This window comes from Lathyrus oleraceus, chromosome 5, assembly GCF_024323335.1.
Source record: "Lathyrus oleraceus cultivar Zhongwan6 chromosome 5, CAAS_Psat_ZW6_1.0, whole genome shotgun sequence".
NCBI classification, from domain to species: Eukaryota; Viridiplantae; Streptophyta; class Magnoliopsida; order Fabales; family Fabaceae; genus Lathyrus; species Lathyrus oleraceus.
The window spans coordinates 117,484,483-117,495,004 of NC_066583.1; the positions used below are offsets into that span (position 1 = coordinate 117,484,483).

Consider the following 10,522-nt stretch of genomic DNA (forward strand, 5'->3'; position numbering starts at 1 on the left):
CCTTGTTTCTTTGACAATATTGTATTCGCCTCCACTCCAAGATGATCTTTGCTCTTGTAGAAACTCTCCTAATATAGTGAAAATCCCTTGGCAGAAGGTGGAAATCTCCAAAACATCCCTGCAGCTCAAGCCCGGTGAAAAAGCCCGAAAATTGGAAAATTAGCGTTTTCGGCTGACACGACCGTGTTAGCTCTCTGCCTTGTGATTTCCTTGATGACACGCCCCATGTGACCTGACACGGCCGTGTCAGGCTGACATGGGCGGCCGTGTCAGGCCACTGTTTTGGGCATTTCTTGTATTTTATTGGCCTTCCTCCTGACACGTCCCGTGCCAGGTGACATGGGTGGCCGTCTCAGGCCTCCTGAACTGGGAAATCTTCTATTTTTGAACGCCAGAACTTTCCACTGTCTCACATTAAGTCCATTGGATCTTCTCTGTGGACCTGGAGGGCATAAACACGACAACCGAAGCATAAAATCACGAAAACACAAAATAAAACTAACAATTAATAAAATCGCTTAAATAACTTACGGGAATGAAAATTAACTTTAAAGGTACCATAATGCGTACACAGTGTCTCAAAATCCTTGGTTTCTTGTCGGATAAGCAACGGAAATATAGTGAAAATGGTGACTGATCAATGAGCATTCTACCGAAGATGCTCGAATAATAAAAACTAGGTGTTACATTATGCTGTTAATTAGTTCTTTTTTATTTCCCGAAGGTAGTGGTTCTTAGGTAGAAGTCACACGGGTAGAGATTAGGTGAAAAGACTGTAACTTGAAGTTGTTTACTGAGAGTTTTTGAACTGAATCTGTTTAGTGGATTTCTTTCCTGGCTTGGTAGCCCCCAGACATAGGTGAGTTTGCACCGAACTGGGTTAACAATTGCTTGTGTCTCTTGCATTACTGTTCTTTATCTTTTATCCTGTTTGTATTGTTCAGATATTAGTGTCGTGACATTAACTTCGACATCTCATATCTGATACCAGAATTTCAATTGGTATCAGAGCAGGCATCCTGCTCTGGTTCTGGGTGAGATATAGGGACGTTACTGTACTATGGAGAGAGACGGAGGATCTGTTCACAGACCACCTATTATGGATGGATCCAACTATGACTATTGGAAACCTCGAATGGTAGCCTTCCTAAAATCTCTGGATAATAAGGCTTAGAAGGTTGTCTTAACAGGCTGGGAACATCCAGTTATTACTAAGGATGGAGAAGCTACAACTGATAAGAAGGTTGAGGAACAATGGACTAAGGAGGAGGAGGATCTAGCCCTTGGGAACTCTAAAGCATTGAATGCTATATTCAATGGAGTAGATAAGAATATCTTCAGATTGGTAAACAACGGTGAGGTGGCTAAAGATGCTTGGAACATTCTCAAAACCACTCATGAAGGCACCTCTAGAGTGAAGATGTCTAGACTGCAGCTGCTCACTACCAAGTTTAAAAATTTAAGGATGAAAAAAGATGAAAATATTCATGAATTTCATATGAATATCCTTGAAATTGCTAATGCCTCAAGAGCCATGGGTGAGAAAATGTTAGATGAAAAACTAGTGAGGAAAATACTCAGCTCACTTCCTAAGAGATTTTCCATGAAAGTGACAGCCATAGAAGAGTCTCAAGACATTTCCAATATGAGAGTTGATGAGCTAATTGGATCCCTCCAAACATTTGAGATGGGAATGTGTGATGGATCTGAAAAGAAAATCAAAATCATAGCCTTCATGTCAAACACTGAAGAGAAAGAGGAAGAAAGTGGTCAAGATACTGATGATGATCTGGAAAATGATGTAGCATTATTGGGAAGACATTTCAACAAACTTCTGAAAAAGATAGATGTAAGGTCTAAGTCTAATGTCAAGAACATCTCATCTGACATCAGTAAGTCCAATAATGCTGGAAGAAGAACAAGATCTGATGAAAAGACCAAAGAAGGAAAAGGAGTTCAGTGCCATGAATGTGATGGGTATGAACACATTAGAGCTAAATGTGGAACCTACCTCAAGAAACAGAAGAAGAGTCTTGCTGCTACTTGGTCTGATGAAAGTGAAACAGAAGAATCTGCAAATCTTGTGACTACATTGACTGGAAGATGGGGTTCTGATGAAGACTCAAGTGATGATGAAGTAACCTTTGATGAGTTAGCCACTACTTACAGAAAGTTGTGTCACAGAAGTGAAGAAGTGTGTCAACAAGTTGAAAATCAGAATAAAGTGATAACACAACTGGAGAATGAGAAGGTAGAACACTTGGAAACCATATCTAAGTTAAAGACTGAAGCAGTGTTCTTGAATTCCAAACTGGATGAGATGACAAAGTATGTCAGAATGTTAAACAATGGATCTGACACCTTAGACAAAATTCTCCAGACTGGACAAATGACAGGAGACAAGTCTGGCATTGGGTTCAATGAATCCAAACCTGAGTGCAGTCACACTGGTAGCAAACCAAAATCCAAACCTGAGTGCAGTCACTGGTAGCAAACCAAAAATGTCACATCATATGTCACAACATCATAAAGGAAGATAGCAGAAAGGGAAACATCAAAGATGGAGATGTCATTACTGTGGAAATTTTGGCCACATAAAACCATTATGCTATAAGTTATATGGCTATCCTAGTCCTTCTCATCATCAACCTAGACCCAAACATCACATACCTGTCAACAAAAAACAATGGGTTCCTAAGACTGTTGTTACAAACTTGATAGCTCACACTTCCTTCAGAGTTTCAGCCAAAGAAGACTGGTATTTTGACAATGAGTGCTTTAGACACATGACTGAAAACAAAAACCTGCTAACTGGCCTTCATCCTCATGCCACCAGCTATGTAACCTTTGGTGATGGAGCAAAGGGTGAAATCAAGGGGATTGGTAAGCTTAATTGCCCTGGAGTCCCTAACCTTGACAATGTCCTACTTGTTAAGGGACTGACTGCAAACCTAATAAGCATCAGTCAACTGTGTGACCAAGGTCTAATTGTAAACTTCACTAAAACTGAATGTTTGATTACTAATAAAGAAAATGAAGTGATCATGAAAGGAGTCAGGTCTAAGGACAACTGCTACATGTGGAGTTCTCAAGAAACTGGTTATTCATCAAAGTGTACTCTATCCAAAGAAGAAGAAGTGAAGATATGGCATCAAAGATTGGGCCATCTACATCTTAAAGGTATGAAGAGGATTATATCTGTTGAAGCTGTTAGAGGAATTCCCAACTTGAAGATTGATGAAGGAAGAGTTTGTGGAGAATGTCAAATTGGAAAAAAGACAAAGATGTCACATCAGAAGCTTAGACATCACACCACTTCCAGAGTGTTGGAACTTCTCCATATGGATTTGATTGGACCCATGCAGGTGGGAAGTCTTGGTGGGAAGAAGTATGCTTATGTAGTGGTGGATGACTTCTCAAGATACACCTGGGTCAATTTTATAAGAGAAAAATCTGATGTATTTGAAGTCTTCAAAGATCTTTGTCTAAGACTTCAAAGAGAAAAATAAAGTCAAGTTATCAAAATCAGAAGTGATCATGGGAAGGAATTTGAGAACAACAAATTTGTTGGATTCTGTGCATCAGAAGGAATTAGTCATGAGTTCTCATCTCCCATTACTCCCCTTGTAGCTCGCCTTGAGTCCATTGTACTATTGCTTGGAGTGGCATGTATTCTGAAGTTCAAACTGTTCCAAATGGATGTAAAAAACACCTTCTTGAATGGCTACTTAAATGAGGAAGTATATGTTGAACAACCTAAAGGATTCACAGATCCAAATCTTCCAAAGCATGTGTACAAGTTTAGGAAAGCCCTCTATGGTTTGAAACAAGCTCCTAGGGCTTGGTATAGTATACTCACAGTGTTCCTCACTAACAATGGATACAGGAAGGGAGGTATTGACAAGACCCTATTTGTTAAGAATGAAGGAGGAAAACTCATGGTGGCTCAAATATATGTGGATGATATTGTGTTTGGTGGGATTTCAGATCAAATGGTCGAACATTTTGTTAAACAAATGCAGTCTGAGTTTGAAATGAGCCTTGTTGGAGAGCTGACCTATTTTCTTGGGCTACAAGTCAAGCAGATGGAAGATTCTATCTTTCTATCTCAAAGCAAATATGCCAAAAACATTGTTAAGAAGTTTGGCATGGAGAATGCAAGTCATAAAAGAACACCTGCTCCTACACATCTGAAAGTCTCCAAAGATGAAAATGGTGTTAGTGTAGATCAAAGTCTCTACAGAAGCATGATAGGAAGTCTGCTATATCTCACAGCAAGCAGACCTGGCATTACTTTTGCTATAGGTGTTTGTGCTAGATATCAAGCTGAACCAAAAGTCAGTCACATAAACCAAGTGAAGAGGATACTGAAATATGTCAATGGCACCAGTAACTATGGGATGTTGTATACTCATGGATCTGGATCTATGCTGACTGGATACTGTGATGTTGACTGAGCTTGAAGTGCTGATGATAGGAAAAGCACATCAGGAGGATGTTTCTTATTGGGGAACAACTTAATATCATGGTTTAGTAAGAAACAAAATTGTGTGTCCTTATCCACTGCTGAAGCTGAATACATAGCAGTTGGGAGTAGTTGTCCTCAACTGGTTTGGATGAAACAAATGTTGACTAAATACAATGTCACACAAGATGTCATGACACTGTATTGTGACAACCTGAGTGCTATAAATATTTCTAAGAATCCTATTCAGCACAATAGGACAAAACACAATCATATTCGTCATCACTTTATTAGAGAACTAGTGGAAGAGAAAATCATAGCCCTGAAGCATGTTACTACTGAAATGCAATTAGATGACATATTTACAAAGGCTTTGGATGCTAATCAATTTGAATGTTTAAGAGGGAAATTAGGGATTTGTATCCATGAGAATTTATAGCAATTAATTTGGAGTGGAAAAGGTAATCAAAATATTGTCTGTCCACTTAAAAGAAAGTGCCCCATTTATGGTAAATCATTACCTAGTATTGGAACTACCATCTATAGCATTTTCACACGCTACCTCAGCTCAACCACTTCCATCTTCCTCAAACTTTATCGACCATCTCTGCTAGGGCAACAAAAATTCTTTCACAAGCTCAACAAGATGTCACAACATCCTTCATCTTCTAGTTCTAAAAACACCAAACCTGCGCACAAAGCAAGAACACCATCCATGGGTTTTCTTCATGAGGACATTTTAGAAGTGATTCCCCTATCAGTCATCCTAGGCGACGCTCCTGGTCCATCCTCCACTGTTGGACATACTCAAGGTAACAGTTTTGATAACCCTACCTCTAAAGATGACATGCATCATACTGATCGTGTCATTAGAAATTTGGTCACGAGGATCCTAAATGAAGGACACTCAGTCAAGGGAGTTTCGACTCCTCTATCTAGAAGGGACCCCTCACCTGAGGTGGAACCTCATAATAAGAAAGATGATGAATTATCTAGGTCTGAGAAAGATATAGCTACTGAGGGACTGTGTTCTTTAGGGAAAATCATGCCTTGTAAGAAATCTGTAGATGCTTCTCAGTCTAAGAAGCATGACTCTGGTAAGAAGGTTATTGACTTGGAAGAATAGAGCTCAGATGATGAAGATGATAGCTTGCTTCATCACTTGAAGCCAAGTGTTGCTAAGAGAATGAAGACCAGGAAGGGAAGGTCTGTGGCTGAGATGATGACAGCCAGAACTGGTAAGAAGGCTACTGCTGTAGGCCCTTCAAAGTCATGGAGTAAAGTGGAGGTAAAGAAGAGAAAGGTAAGAGAAAGTTCTGATTCATAGGAAGATGTTGAAGATGATGTCCCAGACATCTCTCCTGTCAAAAAGCAAACTGTTAGAAAATCCCCTACTAAGGTTGCTGCTGTGCATTTGGATAACATTTCCTTCCATCTGGAAGATGGTGCAGCCAAGTGGAAATTTGTAATCCAAAGGAGAGTAGCTGTGGAAAGAGAACTGGGAAAGGAGGCTATGGAAGTTAAGGAGGTCATGGACCTGATCAAGTCTGCTGGTTTAATGAAAACAGTTAGTGGGTTACCTCAATGTTTTGAAGGTCTTGTTAAAGAGTTTGTGGTGAACATCCCTGAGGACATTTCTAACAAGAACATCAAAGAGTTTTGTAAGGTGTTTGTTAGAGGAAAGTGTGTAAGGTTCTCTCCAACTGTGATCAATAAGTTCCTAGGAAGAGGAACAGAAGGTGTTGTTGAACTAGAGGCCACGGACAATGAAGTCTGTAGGAAAATAACTGTTGGTCAAGTCAAGGAGTGGCCAAGCAAAAAGCATCTCTCTACTGGTAAATTAATTGTGAAATATGCTATCTTGCATAAGATAGGGTCAGCAAACTGGGTACCAACAAACCACATCTCTACAATCTCTAATGCTCTTGGAAGGATCATATTTGCTATTGGAACCAAGCTTAATTTTGATTATGGAAGATTCATGTTTGAACAAATTGTCAAACATGCTTCTACAAATGCAATAAAGCTACCCATTACTTTTCCCTCAATAATTAATGGGATAATCCTAAGCCAGCAACCTAGAATACTGAGCACAAGTGATATCCCTAGTAGAAGAAAACCTCCATTGTCAGTTCATTACAAATTATTTGAAGGTAGTCATGTCAATGACATTGTCATGACATCTGCTGTAAAGAAGTCAGCCTCTCAAGGTGGCCTGATTGCTGAACTGAAAGAGACCTGTAAGGAATTGGATACTGGGATTATGGTGGCTAAAGCTAGGAAAGAAGCTCTGGAGGTTCTGATTAATAGCTTGGAGCAAGGAGATATGGATAATGTTGGTGAAGCCAAGGAAACAGATGTCCGCACCTCAAGTGAGAGGTCTGAATCTCAAGATAAATCAAGTGGCAGTTCTGGGTCTGAAGTTGATGAAGATGCTACCTCCTCTGACTGAGTTGTGGTGAAGATTGATAACATGAAATAATATCACATTTTTGGACTTGATTTAATTAAATTATATTGTTATTTGATTCGATTTATTTTATATTATTCGATATTACTTGGTATTCTATTATTATTTATTTCAAGTGTCATTATTTGAAGCATGTGTGAAAAGGAAAGAAAAGGGGTGCAAAAAGAGGATTCTGTAGGAAAGCATCTCACTAAAGCCCAACCCACGCCAACTACAAGGAAAATGGCCTGTGACGAGCGCCACACTCATGTGACGAGCGTCACGCCCCTCTACTTAGTGTTACGACCGTAACACATGGTGTGACGGACGTCACACACCCCACTCCTACTTTTTGGCATTGACGTGCGTAACAGAAGGCAGTTCTCTCCTAGTTTTCCTCTTGGACTCGTTGATGCTTGAAAAACCCTACGGAAGATGCTTTTGAAAAACGGTTACTTTATGGAGGAATATAAATAGACCTCAAAGGATCCAATTGACATCCCTCTACGCCGTGCAATATTTTTACAGCAATATATTTTCTTCAGCATTCTATTTTCTTAGCATTTTCTTTTCTTTTCTTTGCTAGCTTAATTTACTAAGCATTCAATTTATTTTCTCACAATAGTTTCTACACCGGAAACTATTGTGTAATTTTTACTGGATCTAACCTTACGTTAGATCATAGTATTTTATTTCCTTGTTTTTATTTATCTGTCTGATCAAGAATTGTGAAGAACAAATCCAACCGACTTGTGGTGGAGTGTTCGAGCATCGAAGCTAGGAACAAAACCAAGATTTCTAGTAATTTACCAGGTTCATTAATTAATTGAGTTATTGTTTTAATTTACATATGCTTTGTGCTGCTGTTTATTTATATTGTCTGTTTGATATGGCTGTATTTATGCATGATTATTGTTTATGCGTGTTTGCCATGTCCGGCTAATTAATTTAGATATTAGTATGTAAAGTAAGCAGAATAAAGGAATCAAAACTGAGTTGGTTTAAATTTATTTCAAAATATAGTCACTCTTTTTCCGGTCTCAATTTACAGAGTTAATACCAAAGTTTTTGTACGAGAGTAAAAGACATAAAGAAGTTAAAATCAATAGAACGACGGTTTGAGCTTTTAACTGGACAGTGTAAACTGAACATTAACTTTAAATCAGGGCGAAAGCAATTTTTAAAGTTAATTAAATTCTAACCATTTTCAAAAATTATTTTTAAAGGTTAAATGTGAGGACGAGAGTTAAGCATTTAAGTTTAATCATATAGTCTAAGTCAACAGAGCGAGAGTTTGAGACGAGGGCGTTTAAACAGTTAGCATTTTCTTAAAAAGAGTTTCTATAGATTCTATTGTTTTCAAAAAGTGATTTTAGATTTAACTAAATAGTGAGAGCATACGTTAATATAAAGTCATAGTCTGATTCAACAGAGCGAGAGTTTGAGGAAAAGACTTTTAATTAATAGTGTCTACTGAAAAGACTTATTTTAAAACTAAGAAACCAACGAAGATTTGATTCCCTAATTTCGACGAACCACATACCGATATCCCTGTTATTTGATATTTAATCTAGATCCAATTTTAGTTTTACTTTTCCCCCTAATCATCAAAGTATCATCCGCCTTAGCTTTACGAAGTAACCTTAGAAAAACGGTATATCAATTCATTAAGTCCCTGTGGGATCGATATCTTTTAAAACTACGCGATTAGACTGTGCACTTGCAGTTAATACCCCAATAGACTCATAAAGTCGCGATCAAGTTTTTGGCGCCGTTGCCGGGGACTTTTATTTAGTCAATATCGTAACTCTTCTGTTACGCTGTAGAGACTAAGGCAATTTTTATTTTTCCCTTTTCTTTCGTTGATTTGTATGCCACACACTCGCTCACAAGGCGAACCGTACTACTTACGAATCAACGACATTGAACGATATCTCCGAGTCTTACGATGAATTCGGGAGTATCGTGCTGCAAACAATCTTCCTCCAATCGAAATTCCTGATCTCAAAAATCTCATTCCTTCGCCGATACCCGAGATGGCAGAACCAGCTCGTGCTCTTCGAGATTACGCTGCTCCATCGCAAGATGAGCCGCATTCGAGTATTGCTCCACCCGCAATCGAAGAAAACAACTTCGAACTTAAACCTTCGCTGTTGCAGGCAGTGCAACAGAACCAATTTTCTGGAAATCCTACCGAGGATCCAAACCTTCATTTATCCGTATTTGTCCAATACGCTGATACTGTTAAAGCTAATGGTGTCACTTCAGAGGCAATTCGACTTCGTCTCTTTCCTTTCTCGTTAAGAGATAAAGCTAGAAGATGGCTTCAGTCTCTTCCTTCCAACTCAGTCACCACATGGAATGAGTTGAAGAAAGTCTTTCTTGCCCGATATTTTCCTCCAAGCAAAACAGCTATGTTAAGAGCCCAGATAAATGGATTTAAGCAGAAAGATAACGAGTCTTTTTTCGAAGCATGGGAAAGATAAAAAGACATGATGAGACTTTGTCCACACCATGGTTTAGAGGACTGGTTAGTAATTCATACCTTCTATAATGGTCTCTTGTACAACACAAGGTTAACAATAGACGCCGCCGCCGGTGGTGCGCTTATGGATAAACTTTACGCTGACGCTTATCAACTTATCGAAAGCATGGCCCAAAACCATTATCAGTGGGGAAGCGACCGAACAATGGTAGAAAAACCTCAAACAAAAGGGGGCATGTACGAGATAAGTAGCCTTGATCATGTTAATGCAAAAGTGGATGCTCTTGCCCAGAAAATCGAAAGTTTAAATGTATCACCTCCAGCCACCGTGGTTGCCATAACTCAAAATTGCGAAGTCTGTGGAATTCAAGGTCACACTCCTACAGATTGTCAACTCCTAACAGGAATCCAAGCAGAGCAAGTGAACTATGCTCAAGGAAATCCCTACTCGCATACCTATAATTCAAACTGGAAGAACCATCCTAATTTTTAATATAAAAGTAATAACGCTCTATACGCACCAGGTCAAGCTCCCAGTCAAGCCCCAGCTATACCTCCTGGATATCAAAAGCTGACCCCATCTACACCTAACAATAACGTCCCTAGGAAATCCAATTTGGAAATCATGATGGAGAACTTCATAGCTTCTCAACAGCAAACCAATAAAGAGTTCTTAAACCAGAACGTACACACTAGCGAACAGATTAAACAACTAGCAAGTAAAGTAGATGCCCTGGCTACCCATAACAAAATGCTGGAAACACAAATCTCGCAAGTAGCACAACAACAAGCGCCTACTGCTGCCCCAACTGGTACATTTCCTGGACAGCCCCAACCTAACCCGAAAGGCCACGCTCATGCAATTATATTAAGAAGTGGAACAGAGGTAGAAGGACCGTCTGACCCAAGGATTGAGAACCAAAACTCTAAAAAGTCAACTGAGGAAGAAGGTAAACCTAAGGAAAAGGAAGAGTGTAATAAAGAAACCGTAGAAAACAAAGAACCTTATGTACCTCCGCCACCTTACAAACCACCTATCCCTTATCCTCAAAGGCTAATTAAATCCAAAGACGCGGGCCAATTTAAAAAATTTGTTGACCTACTGAAACAATTAAACGTCACC

At 39.2% G+C, this 10,522-nt stretch overlaps 1 non-coding gene across 1 annotated transcript; it reads right to left on the reverse strand.

Moving 5' to 3' along the window:
* Positions 1-9,328: 9,328 nt before the first annotated feature.
* LOC127088904 (small nucleolar RNA R71) lies at positions 9,329-9,435 on the reverse strand. Its single transcript, XR_007790707.1, has one exon. It is a non-coding gene; the product is annotated as a small nucleolar RNA R71 (small nucleolar RNA).
* Positions 9,436-10,522: the final 1,087 nt, after the last annotated feature.